This window comes from Falco rusticolus, chromosome 2 (genome assembly GCF_015220075.1).
Source record: "Falco rusticolus isolate bFalRus1 chromosome 2, bFalRus1.pri, whole genome shotgun sequence".
In the NCBI taxonomy this organism is placed as follows: Eukaryota; Metazoa; Chordata; class Aves; order Falconiformes; family Falconidae; genus Falco; species Falco rusticolus.
The window spans coordinates 2,441,466-2,455,177 of record NC_051188.1 but is presented as its reverse complement, the minus strand read 5'-3'; positions in this window follow the sequence as shown (position 1 = coordinate 2,455,177).

Genomic DNA, 13,712 nt, shown 5'->3' with positions numbered 1-13,712 from the left:
GTCTCCTGCAATATGGAAATGCCCTGCTTTTTCAGAGGATTTCCCTCTGCCTTGGGGGCAGCATCTCTGTGCCTGTCCTGTCATGCCCCAGCAAGCACTTCAGAAACCCTGGGACTGGGAAGCAGCAGCCAAATGAACTGCTGGATGGTGTTGGGCCATCCATCCTTTGGATAATGGTAGACTGAGCCTGTGCCTGTGTGGGCAAGGTTGCCAGTGCAGAGTGTGAGTGTGGCACTTGCCCAGCCCTGTGGAGAAGAGCAGGATGCCAGAATGTGACATCCTTGTTGCGGAGGGATGTTTTTGCTATTTTAATGGAATCAGTTTGGGCAGCGACGATGGAAAACGGGTTGCTAAAATTAACTGTGTGGAAGGAATGCTTTGTCCATGTAAATGGATTCAAACCTTTGTATTGCCAGATATCGTAACAAAGAACAAGGAGGCTCAGTCTGCAAAAAGCAATGAGCTGTGGCTGGAGATTTCAGCTGCTGGTATTATCTAAAAGGCTGGTAAATCCCTGTTGCTTTTGAAGGTGTTGGTGCCTGTGCGCTTTTATTGAACTCAAGCTTTGCTGAGGGATAGCTCAGCAGTGATAATGATGTTGTTAATGGTAATTGCTTCCTATCTTAGAATAGGTATTTCATTAAGTATTTTTTATCTTTTGGTCAGAAAAGAAATTCTTAGTATAAGGAAGTGAAACCTATCCTTGACTGAATGCACTCCAAAAAGAACATGTGATGCCTCTTCTGAACCCTTGTTTTTGTGGGGGTCTGATGTGCCGGTGTCGTGCCTGCCCGTGGAGCTGGGGCCAAGGCTGTGCTGGCAATTCGGCACAGGATTTCCCCTGCAGGACCCTCCACACCCTGGGCTCTGCACCAGCACAGCCTGGAGAGTCCCGGCCCTGGAAAGGCCACCAGTCAGATGGCATGCAAAGCAAATGCAAAATGCACAGAAAAGCCCTCATGTCAGCCTGCCCTGCAACCTGCCTGGGCACTGGGGGAGCACAGCCGTGGTGCTGGATCCGTGATGTCCTCAGCATGTGGCGCAGGGCAAAACGCATACTGCTTCTGCACAAAGCAGCTATTTATTTATTTGTTTGTTTGTTTATTTATTTATTTATATGCAACACAACCTCCTCCATCAGGCTGGCATGGCCCTCCCAGCACCCTTCTCCCCTTATTTCCCTGTCTCTGTGATGTGCCTGCCCAGGGGTGAGAAAGCCTTCACAGGAAGCTTCTGTTCCTCTCTCTTCCCTGAGAGAGGCTAGATGTCCCATTTCTGTGCTGGAGCCAAGGCTGAGCAGCTTCATTAGTTGGCATTGCCACTGGATTCTGAGGTCTGTGCAGGACGGGGCTTGGGAGCTGTGTGGTCCAGGCCCCTGGGTTTGTGTGCTCTGGGCTTTGCTGTTTTCAAGACCTTCATTTTCTCTGTCAGTTTTAGGCTTGAACAAGTAGCCTGACTGCATTTCATTGTCATGGGCAATGTGCAGCACCTCTCGTTTTTCAGCTGAATCCTCCTCGGCTTCCTTGTGTCTCTGGTGATGGAAATGCCTGGCCATGAAGTGGGTCAGGATTGGTAAGTGGATTATTTCTGATGCCCATCTTCCTCTTCCCAGTATTTCCAACAGAAACAGCCACCTGGGCTGTGTTATCTGAGCAATGCGAGCCCTACGCTGCTGCTTTTCTTCCGATAAAAGATCTATTTTGTCCCAGGTGTGGGTGACCCATTAGAAGCCTTTCTCTGTAGCATTAAAAAATGATTCCCAGCCTGTGTTTACCTTGCTTGTTCAGTGCAAACATTTCCACTGTGAACACAACATGCTGTGTGTGACGAGTTGGGAGGAGTGTCTCATCCTTGTCCCGTGCTCTTGTCACCATCCAGGTGCCAGAGGGGAAAGGAGAGGACATCAGGGCAACTCACAAAAGCGTCTCCCGTCTTGATGTGATGTGGATTGCCACTTGTTCTTCTATTGTTAGGTGACTTATGCATGTCCTCAGTGTTCATTAGAAAAGGCACCTGCTGTGCCTGCATCCCTGTGCTCGGTGGATGTCAGTGTGTTGCTTCAGCCACAGCAAAGAGCCTGCATCCTGCAGCACAAAAACTTCAGTAGTGAAGACACTACTTTATTGACCCACTCAGTCCCACAGAGATGGAGCTGGCAGCTTTGCCAGCAGCCTCTGCATCATCCTCCCCTTCATTTTTCATTTTTCATAATTCATTTTTCAAGAAGAGTGACACAGGTGTGAATTCCAACAGGCCAAATATCACGATTTTCACCTGATTTTCAGTTTTTGTCAAGCCAATTTTCAGTTTTGTGAAATTCTTTTCAGGGAAGGGATGCTCTGCAGAAGCACCCAAGTCTGACGCCAGTTCTGCTGCCCCTTACCACTGCTCAGGGTCACCCGAATGCCATGCACAGCAGTGCCTGTGGTAACAGCCCATCCCCAACACCGCCACCATGAAAAAGAAAACACTGAGGCAGCAATCAAGGCAATTCCTGCAGATTTATGGACCCCCATATGGGGAGTTTCAGCCTCAACCAACTTTTTGTCTCAGCTTTTTGACTTCACCATCCTGTTCCTTCTCGTCTGAGAATTCCTTCTTGGGCTCCAGTCAAGTTCAGCTCCTGGAGCAATGGGAAGACACAATGATTTCGAGGGTACTTGAAGTGGGGAGCTGGGTACATCACAGCCAGAAACCCAGGTTTTCCCAAGTGCTTTTCACCCAGGCAGGGAGGAGAGGAAGGCAGCAGTGCTGGGGCCAGGCTGGACTCAGGCTGCTTGGCATATGTGGGGAAACTGAGGCACAGGGCTGCCCAGTGCTGCTTTGCAAAAATCACTGAGGCCTTGGCTGTAACTCCAGGCCAGGCAGGAGCAGGGAATACTGTTGGGAAAGCCAGCGTAGGTGGCCAGGAGGAGAACCCCTGCAGCCCCAAGCCCTTAGAATCATTTAGGCTGGAAAAAACCTTTAAGACTGTCAAGTCCAACCATTAATCCAGAACTGCCAAGTCCATCCCTAATCCATGTCCCTAAGCACAGGGCTCCCCGCGCACCCTGTCCCCATGAACTCCATCCCCAGGCACCCTGTCCTGGGCACACTGACCTGGATACCCTTCCCTGTGCACCCCGTTCTATGCATCTATCCCCATGCACCCTTTTCTGGGTGCACCCCCGGCACCCATCCCCAGATACACCCACCCCATTTACCCCATTCCCACGCACCCACCCCCATGTGCCTGGGTCCCAGCCCCCTGTGGCATGACCAGCAGAGACCCCCTCCTGTTCCCCAGTGCCTGGTTCCCTGTGCCAGCAAAGCTCCCCCACCCAGTGCCCTGTTATCAGCGCCAGTTCCCATTCCCCCGTTCCCTTGCGCAGTTGTCATTCCTGTTCCCCGGAGTAGCAGCACCCCAGCTCCCGTTCCTGTTCCCAGTAGCCCCTCGGTTCCTGGTGGCTGTTTCCGGTGCCAGCAGCCCCCCCATTCCTGTTGCTGTTCCCAGTGCTCGATCCCGCTCCCGGCAGCGCCCCCCCCCCCCCCCGTTCCCATTCCTATTCCCACTCCCATTCCCGGCAGCCCTCCATCCCCGTCCCCGTCTCTGTCCCCGTCCTGCCGCCGCCGCCGCCGCCCCGCCACTCTCCCGGACGATGCGCGGGGCCGCCGCGATCCCGGCCCAGCCGAGCAGGTACCGCGGCCCGGCCCGGGCGGGGCTGTGCATGGCTGCGGGCGCTGCATGGCCCGAGGGTGTGTGCGTGGCTGGGGGCTGTGCAGGGGCTTGCGGGGCATGTGCATGGCTGGGGGGCTGTGCAGGATCAGGGGGCAGTGCAGGATCAGGGGCGGTGCATGGCTGGGGGGGCTGTGCAGGATCAGGGGCTGTGCATGGCTGGGGGGCTGTGCAGGATCAGGGGCGGTGCATGGCTGGGGGGGCTGTGCAGGGCTGGGGTGTGTGTGCATGTCTGGGGGGGCTGTGCAGGATCAGGGGCTGTGCATGGCTGGGGGGGCTGTGCAGGATCAGGGGGCTGTGCAGGATCAGGGGCTGTGCATGGCTGGGGGGCTGTGCAGGATCAGGGGCGGTGCATGGCTGGGGGGGCTGTGCAGGATCAGGGGGCTGTGCAGGATCAGGGGCTGTGCATGGCTGGGGGGCTGTGCAGGATCAGGGGCGGTGCATGGCTGGGGGGCTGTGCAGGATCAGGGGCTGTGCATGGCTGGGGGGGCTGTGCAGGGCTGGGGTGTGTGTGCATGGCTGGGGGGGCTGTGCAGGATCAGGGGGCTGTGCAGGATCAGGGGCTGTGCATGGCTGGGGGGGCTGTGCAGGGCTGGGGGGTGTGTGCATGGCTGGGGGGGCTGTGCAGGATCAGGGGGCTGTGCAGGATCAGGGGCTGTGCATGGCTGGGCTGTGAAGGGTTGGGGGGCTGTGCATGGCTGGGGGCGGCTGTGCAGGGTTGGCAGGGGCTGTGCAGCTTCGAGGGGGCTGTGCATGGCTGGGGGGGCTGTGCATGCTCAGGGGGCTGTGCAGGGCTGGAGGGCTGTGTGGGGCTGGGGGGCTCTGCATGGTTGAGGGCCTGGGGGTGACTGAGCAGGCCTGAGGGTGCTGTGTCCAGGCTGGGGGTGCTCTGCCATGCTGGGGTGGGGAGTGCTGTGGTGGGCTGGGTGAGGGGGTCTGCAGGGCCTGGCAGGATTGCAGTGCAGAGCTGGGGGGGCACGTTCAGTGCAGGACTTGAGGCTAAGATGGTCTCCAGGGCTGGGAGGTGCTGTGTAGGGCCAGATCAGGCGTGCAACACAAGGCTGGGGCAGATGCTATTCAGGGCTGGGGGGGGCGTGCAGGGCCTGGCAGGCCTCCCGGGTAGCCTGGGTGGGGGGAGCACAGTGCTGTATCTGTCCAGTGCCCAGCAGAAGAGCCATGGGCATGGGCTGGGGTCTCAGCTGTGGGGTGCTCTGAGGTGCCTTCCCTGGATGCTGGCTCTGCTGGGGTGTGAGAGCCCAGCTAAAGGACTGTGCGGTGGATTTTCCTCTGGTGGACCAACCCTGAGCCTGGGCTGTGGCTACTGCACCAGGGTTTCTGGACCTTCGTGCTCAACGGCAGCCTCACCCCGGGGAAGCCATGCGCTGGCTGCCCTGCACAGCACTGACACTATACATACCGTTAGCAAGGGCCTGGGTGTCATGCTGCATTCAGTGCCTTCCCCTGTGATGGTGGTGTAGCATGTGTGAAGGGCACAAGATTGCAAATACCTGTTATTAATAATTATTTATTGGGCTGCTGGTTTACCAGACGGAGGTGTTGACGCTAAATTAACCTCCCTGTTGCTAAAGCTTTCAGAAAAATTACTTGGTTAGGAAACAGAGAAGTCTTCTTAACACTGCTAGGATGCACGTGGGTGTGAGTTCAACCCTCCTGCCACTGTAAGTGAGCTGCTGGTGAAGTGTGATAACCACGTTTCTTCCCTGCTCCCCAGGTCTCTTCCTGTGTTCCAGAGCTGGGCATGTCGCATGGACCCGCGGGACGCCGGGGCCGGGGGCACCTTGCTGGCAGCTCTGCCACTGGATGATGGTACCCGGGCTCCCGGGATGATGACGGTTTGCAATAAGGCAGGAGCTTGTGGGATGCTGAAGCAAAGACATGACTTGCTGAGTATGAGGAAAGGCATCACCACCTTCCCTGCCTGGGTGACCCCTTCTAGATCCTGGCTGATCCTGTCCCAGGAGCAGGGAAGTGGGTCTAGTGTAGAAAAGAAGAGGCTGAGTATTGCTTCATCTTTCATGCACATGAACAAAAAGGTGTGACACCACCTACTGGGATGTGGTGACAGGACATAAGCAGGGCCGCAGGGATCGGCTCCGTTGGTAGCTGACAAACTCTGGACTGTTGGCACTGGGCTGTCAGACTGGTGGGGAATGGGAAGATGGTTCAGAAGATGGTGAAGGGGAAAAGATGTATGCCAGTCTTCCAGAAGCAGGGGAAAACAGGGAAAAATAAGAGCATAGCCAACCTGCCTCAAGATTGTAGAAAATAACTGGGAGGGATCTGCAGTTAGTGCAGTTGCGGAGTAAAACCACCCAGCCTGAATTCCTGTTGTGATAGGTGTTGGGCTCCATACACTGGTTTCATTTACAAATACCTTTTAATCACTCCTCATACAGTCACAAAGCCAGTGGAACGCAGGCTGCGGAGAGCACTGTGAGGTGGCTGCAGTGAAGCTGTTTGGACCGGTGCATGCAGGGGACAATTACCAGTGACTCCTGCACTTCCATGGGCCGGAGCACAGCCACTCGCTGTTGGTTTCATTGCTGGCCTCTGGAGATGGAGATGGGTGTGTGCTTGGAGCCCTGGGCTGCGGGTGAGCAAGTTTGAACTAATATTGACGAACTGTGGAAGGGACGGGACGTACGGGCAGGTGTGGAGGGCAGGGTGTCAGCTGCACAAACACGGGAGCTCAGCTGGGCTGAGAACTGGAGGGGGTGTAGATTGCAGGTGGATGTGTATTGGCAGGGTCGATGGATGGACAGCGATCTCAGCCCACAGAGGGGTGAGATGAAGCTCCTCTCCCCTGCGGTAGAGGCTGCTGCACAGCAAAGGGCAGCTAACCCTAACCCACTGTTGGGGGGGGGCAGAGGAGAGTAATGGAAGTGGGCAAAGAGCTGGAAATCCTACAGGCAGGAGATGATGTTGCTGGGCTGGGGAAGGACAGACATTGGGCTTGGTGGGTGCCTGAGAAAAGGAAGGAGATGAGCTGCTCTCCTGGTAGGCGGAACAAGGAGGAAGGTGATAAACTGCAAGACAAATCAGGAGTGAACATCAGCAAAGATAATGTGAGAGAGAGTGCGACAGTAAGAGGAAACTCACTCAACCACAGGTTTAGAGCACAGGAGGGGATGTTTTTACACAACAGGGAAACATTGGTCCCAGCTGTGGGGAGAGGTGCCTGCAGGCGCAGGGCTGGCAGAGCGCGTGGCCAGGACATGGAGGCTGGGGCAGGGTGGGCTTGGTCATGAGGCCAGTGCTGGCTGTGCTGCAGAGCCTGGCAAGGGGCAAGGAGCTGCTGCGGGCCAGGGGCTCCCAGCGTTGCCTTCTGCATGGGGACAGGGGACACGTTTGCTCTCGGCAACGGCACCAACCCCATGGAGTACTCACTGCTTGAGTGCCCTGCGGGCAGCAAGGGTGGGTGTGCTCCCACGCTCTCTCCTGCCAGGGTACCATCCCTCCCACTCGGACATTTTGGTAAAGGTTGGAGGAGGATGAGCCCCCTTCGTGGATCCCCCAGGCTCTGCGGAGGATTTGTCCCTGCGGGACCCTGTGGCAGGTGACTGGGAGAAGCTGAGGCTCCGTTCTGGCCCTGGACAAACCCTTTCCAGGTGCAGAGCCTGTGCTGGTAGGCTGCTGTGCCACGCTTGCAGGGTGCTCCTCACCCAGAAGCAGCTCCACACATCTCGGCACTGGGAGGAAAAGCTGTCCCAGCCCGCGGAGCTGCCTGGTGCCTGTGGGCTCCCAATGATGCCCCAGCCCTCGCAAGCTGCGGATGGGCCGGGGGATGTTTTACTCTTTTACCTGCAGCTGGGCTGAGTCAGCTCTGGTCTGAAAGCGGGGCAGGGCTGTAGCCTTACCAGCCTGAGGATGGTGCAGTGCCTTGCTGGGTCTGTGGGACCCGTCAGACCTGTGCAGAAAACTGAAGGCAAGTCTTGGTGCTGCGTGTGGGAAGGGGTCTCTTGCAGGCAGCCCTCCCTGGGGTCTCTGCTGCGCTTCCTGGGCCAGCTCAGGCCGCCTGTGGGGGCCTTTGTGGGGACAGTGGGGAGAAGAGCGGCTCACACCTCCTTTATCTGCAGAGGGTCCCAGAGCACACCTGGCTGTGATGGCAGAAGGGGAGGATGAGGTGGACACACAGCCATGGCAGGAAGGGAAGCTCGCCCAGTGCCCATGCAGGCAGGGGACAGTGTCACTGTGTGATGCTTCAGAGGTGCTGCATGAGTAACAAGGGCTTGTCCTCAGCCTTTGGCACAGCTGCTGTCAGCACACAGCAGCTCTTTCATACCTGATGCAGCTCGTGGTACGTGGGGGTGATAAATTGTGTTGTGGCACTTTGTGAGTGGAGAGGTCAGGAAATAAAGCTGAACATTTGCTGGTGGCGGTCGTGTCCTCCAGCCCAACATCTCCTGGCTTTGCCATGTGATGTCTACCTCGTGCAGGTAAAACCCTCTTAGAGGGAAGATGGTCTGGGAGCAAAAATAACAACACTTGAGCATCAGTGCTGCTGTTTGTCCATATCTTTGTTCTCTTGACCTCAGGGTTGTGCAGTGCTTGCCACTGAGCTATTATAAACTGTGAGCATCATGTTCTGCAGCCCCATGCTCACTGTGCTCTTCTTCCTGGGAGAAAACACTTAAATATATACTGGCCATCGCTCAATGAGGTTCTGTAGCTGAAAGGCAAACACAAACCAAGCATTGTGCATTTGGACAAGAACTAAGGGAGGATTTCAATTTTGCTCACTGGGATGGCAGAACCTGGCCTTGGCCTTGGAGCAAGAGGCAGGAGAGATCCTCCTGAGACTGTTTGCTGTGTGAGCTGCCCTCCCTGCCCTCCCCCACCGCAAAACAGCAGCAGAAGAAAACCAAGTAAACCCAACCTGGTTGATAGAGAGCTCAGCTCTGTGTGCCTCTGATCTCTTTATGGGGATGTTCAGTGTTCTGGTTTTGAAGGTGAAATGAAAAAAAGAACAAAGCCCAGTGCTGAATTGAGGAGCTGATCTGCAAAGGCAACTTTTGGGAGAGCTGCTGTAGACGATTTCTGCTGAAATCTGCTTTGACAGCATTTCTGTGGAAAACAAAAAACTCCTGCCCCACTCACTTCTGAGCTCTGCACAGCCTCAATACCCCATCTCAGTGTGGTTTTTACAGTTTCTCCTTTCAGCATCCTGATGGGAATGCAGGTGGGGGCTGCCTGGGGGAGATTTCCAAACGCAGTGTCAGCAGGACACTGAGTTCACATGGAAAGCTGATGTGAACCAGACCACAGCTGGGGTGCCTTTGATGCTCTCTCAAGCTGGTGCTGGTCTCATGGTGGTGGGGTCCTCAACTCCGGCTGTCTCTCCTGCTCTGACGTGGCCATGATGTAGCATCAGAGCTGGGCCTGATCTGCCACCACTTTGCAAAATAAGTGGGAATATGGGCTTTCAGCAGTGGTCTGGCATGTGACCTGCAAGGCTGGGAGCCTCCTGGAGAGGAAGGAGAGCTGGGGCTGGGTGCCTGCTGCTGTTGGCAGGGTGAGCCCAGGCAGGACCTGCTCTGGCTCCCCTGGAGCAGGCAGACTCATGGGGCAGTGCCTGTGCCAGAGGGAGAAGGGGCTGCTCCTCTGCCGCCCTGGCAGCATCTGGCCTTTCCTCTCCTCCTGTGGCGTAAGGGCTATCAGAGAAGAAGGGGCTGGAGAAGGCAGCACGGAGGAGCTGCTGCCTGCTGTGCAGCAGGGATGCCCTGTATGGAGCCTGGCATGGCCCCGAGTGAGACCTGCTGGAGGGAGGCAGCTGGAGAGGGGGCAGGATGAGTCCCCTGATGACCCTGGGAAGGGCTGTGCTGGGGGTTGGGCTGGGGTGCCGGTGCTGGCTTGCACTGACTGTGAGCTGCAGTCTGGGGATGCGGCATCCCTGCGGGAGCAGGCAGAGTGGTCCTTCATCTGCACCAGCTATGTGGAAAGGTTTGGGTGTCACCACACCCCCAGAGCACCAGCGCCATTGCTCCACCACCCTCATCCTCTGCACCCTCTGTGGCAGAAACTGCTTGCACAAGGCAGTACTTGCTGTGCAGCAGCATACACTACCACTCCTCCCCCACCCCCCAGACCCCCCCTCCACTGGCCCTGCAGCCCTGGGCTGGGATTAGGGTTCCCTACAGTCCCTGCTGTGGCCAGTGGACAAGTCCTTTCCCTGTGTGGACTGCACAGGGGGCTTTTGTTTGCACCCCTTCCTGCAGAGCCACCAGCACACCCCCACCAAGGAGCATCCCCACCAGTGTTCCCAGTTCAGGAGGACTGTCTGCTGCCACTTGGAGTTGGTGTTGTACTGGCTGTGCCACCCAAGGAGTTCCAGTTCCCCTGCCACATGTTCAGCTTCCAGGCAGGCCTTATCCTGCACGAATGCAGCCGCCCTGGATCCCAGAAGTGCCTCCATGCTGACAGTGGGAAGACCGCGGTGGGGCTAGCTGACCCAAGCCAGCAGCAGTCTGGATAAGGTACATGGCTACAGCTGCTGTGGGAAGGGCTTCAGATGCCTGTCCTACCTCCTCATGCACTGGTGTGCCTGCCGGGGAAGCTGCACCCCTGTGGGCAGTGCCAGAATGGTTTTGGGTCCTGCGCTGACCTGCTGACCCATTCTTTGAACATGGCAAGCAGCCAGGGCTGCCTGACCATAGCGGGGATGTGTCGTGGGCTGGCTGGTGGCATGTGCCTGGTTGCCTTGCTGCTGTGAGGAGCTCCATCCATGGGATGCAGGGAGCATCCTCCATCAGTGCAAAGGTTCCTCTGCCTGTGCTACCAGTGCAGCCCCGAGTTAAGGATGCGCTTGGCTTGCCGTGTGCATGGGGAAGAGAGATTTCAAAAGCATGAGCATCAGCCCAGAGGAGCTCTCCTTAGATGGGGCTGAGCCACAGCAGAGGGGGGCAAGTCTAATCCAGACCAGATGTCAGGTTTTCTGTACTCAGATGTACCGATGAGGGAGGAGAAAAGTTGCTTCCTTGCACGTGGCAGGTGCTGTGTGGAAAAAGGCCTGTGCAATAGATGAAAATGATAAAAAAACCCTTGGAAACAATGGTACAGCAGCTGTTAGTGTGACTGCCTGGGCTGTGGCAGGAGCCAGCTGAGCTCAGCCTGGGAAAGCCAGCAGGTGAGGCTGCCCTGCTCGGGGCAGGGGGCACAGACCGTGCCGAGCCCAGCCTGTCCTCGCTTGCTCTCAGTCTGCCAGGCTCGCTCCTGTCACTGCTGTCCCTGGGGTGAAGAGCAGCTCAGCTGCTCTTTGCACTGAGATGGGGCAGAGTGAAGATGGTGACAGTGTGCTTTAACCAGCTGTGCTCATCACTGCTCCCACAAGACCCAATGCTGCTTTCTTAACTCCTTTCAAACCTTTTTTTCACAGTGTCTCTGCTTTGCCTTTACATGGAGACCACACTGATGTACTGGTGCTCCTGTGCGGGTTTTGTCCCCCCTTGAGTGGCTGCAGCCCTGGGAGCAGACTGAGAGGCTGCAGAGATGGGCAGGTTTTGCACAGACAGTCCCCCGGGGGAGGGGCATGGGGTGGCAGTCTGAACTATTTGTAGTTAAACCGTATGCAGGCCTTCTATGTTGAATACACGCACGCACACACGTATGAGCCACTCCATTTAGTAGTAGTGCATGGTAAAGCAGCATGGATGGAAGCCAAAGGGCTTTGGCGGTGTTTGAGTACTTCTCCTTAAATCTCTGATAAAGTCAGAGCTCACTTCAGATGTGGTGTAAATGCAACTTATCTGGAGAGGATGGCGAGGCGCTGGCCCAGGCTGCCCAGAGCAGCTGTGGGTGCCCCATCCCTGGCAGGGCTCAAGGCCAGGCTGGACGGGGCTGGGAGCAGCCTGGGCTGGGGGGAGGGGGCCCTGCCCGGGGCAGGGAAGTGGGAGTGGGTGGTCTTTCAGGACTCTTCCAACCCAAACCGTTCTGCAATTCTATGGTTTTATGATGTTGGAGGACTCAGTGAGGGGCCGTGTCAGGACATGCCTGGCAACCCCTCATGTCCTGGATGACAGACCGGTAGACTGAGCCCACATCCCTGCTCTGTGCCAGGCTGCAGAACATCTCTCTCCCTCTCCTCACTCGCTCCTCCTCCCGGCTGGAGCATCCTGGCGCCTCCACCACCCGCTGCCCTGTGCCCGTGGGGTCTGGCTCCTGGGTGAGGGCTACCAGCAGTGTGGCCACTGCAAGCCCCGCAGAGCCCAGCTTCGGGTCCGCAGGACTGCAGGATTTCTTGCAGCGCAGAGACCTCTAGAGTTCACTCTCCTGAACGCTCAGTGCTTCTCTGCTCTCAGATGAAGGCTGCCATCCATGCCTCACTATTTCTTGCAGGCTGGAGCACCATCATGAGCTTTTCAGGCCTGTTGTTCATCGAACAGCACACTCCCCTACCTCAGAGCAGCCTCTGAGAAGTCCCCTGTTGTGTGACTCAGCTGCCTGGGAAAGCAGGGACCACCTCTGCATGCTGCCCCTCCTAGTGACACCCTCTGTTTCTGGGACTTTGTCCTTGTCCCTGGGGCTCTGCTCAGCCCAGCAACCCTGGTGATGGATGCTGGGGCATCCCCCAAGGATGGATGCTGCACCCCCCATAGAGGGCATCTGCCCACCAAAGCCTCCTGGCACCTGGGCTGGCATGGGATGGCATGTGGCACATGGCTGGGGGCTGCTCTGGCTCGCTCTGGGGTGTCCATGGCATTGGGTGCGGGGAGGCAGTGGCCACAGAGGGGGCAGCTGGAAACTGGCCCATAGTAGGAAGGCTCCCTGGAAAGCCAGAGTTCCTTGTTTAAGCCCTGCGTTTGCAGGGTAGCAGTGGCACATCCTCCATGTCCTGTACAGCTCCTGCTCTCTGCTGGGACATGGTGGCTCAGTGCTGGCAGAGCGGGCAGTGAGGATGGGATATCATTACTGGCTGCAGAAGGAATTGTTTCCGACCCTGGAAGAAACCCAGCTTGGATTGCTCACCATAATTCAAATTCCTTCCTGAAGTGGGAAGTGAGTGGAATCATCAAAATGATGCATTTTGAAATACACAATGCATAAGAAAAGAGACAAAACAATTTTTTCTAATTCTTTCCATGGCTCCCATTGAAGATTTCCATGACTACTGTGAGCATTATGATACTTTGTTGTAGAGCTATTGCCTTTCCAGGTTCCTAGATCTTTCTGCAAGACCAGGGCCTCCCTTTCCCGCTGCCTTCTTACCCCAGGAGCCATGGAGAGGCATTCCCTGGCTCTAAGGGAGGAGAGAGAGATGGCCCGTGGAAAAGGGCCCTGGAAGGATGGGGATGGAGGGGCTGGGGCAGGAGATCAGTGCCCCTGGGTGTTGCAGAGCGCTGGTCAAATGTTGTCTTTTCTGACACTAACCCATGTCAGACCGGGGGTGTTGAACAGGGTGCATTCATTTCCTGCATGGAAGATCCTACCTACCAAAGAGAAGGGGTTTTTAAAGGCAAAACTTTTGTTTTCTGTTGTCATAGTGCCACAGAGAATGTCAGCTCTGCTAGATCCTTCTTCTACGGGTGTTTTGCAAGGCTGAATGGGTTGTCACTCACCCCAAGGCTGAAACCAGCTGTTTGCCATACTGGGCTGGTGCAAAGCTCTGTGTGCCAGGGGAGTGGTGAGAGGCATGGAAGATAACAACATCCTCGCACTTTTAGTCAGTCTAGAGTCTCAGACACTCCTCTTTGCGTCTGCAGGGTGAAGCCTGGCTCTGGCCGTACCAGCCTGGGGAGGTGATGAGCTGGAAGGTTGCTCAGACCCTCTCCAAATTTGGGAGGGATGGGGGGAGATTTCACCCTAGACCAAGCAGCAACTCAGAAGCAGTAATCGCAGCCTTTGTACTCGGCAGGAGCATCATCTCTCAGTTCACGTATCTCACCATCTGCATGTTGCTCTTTAGGTAAAGGGTGTCAGGAAATATTCACAGTGCGTTCCCACTGAACACTATGGTTAGCAGGGTTTCCAGCTGGCCGCAGCG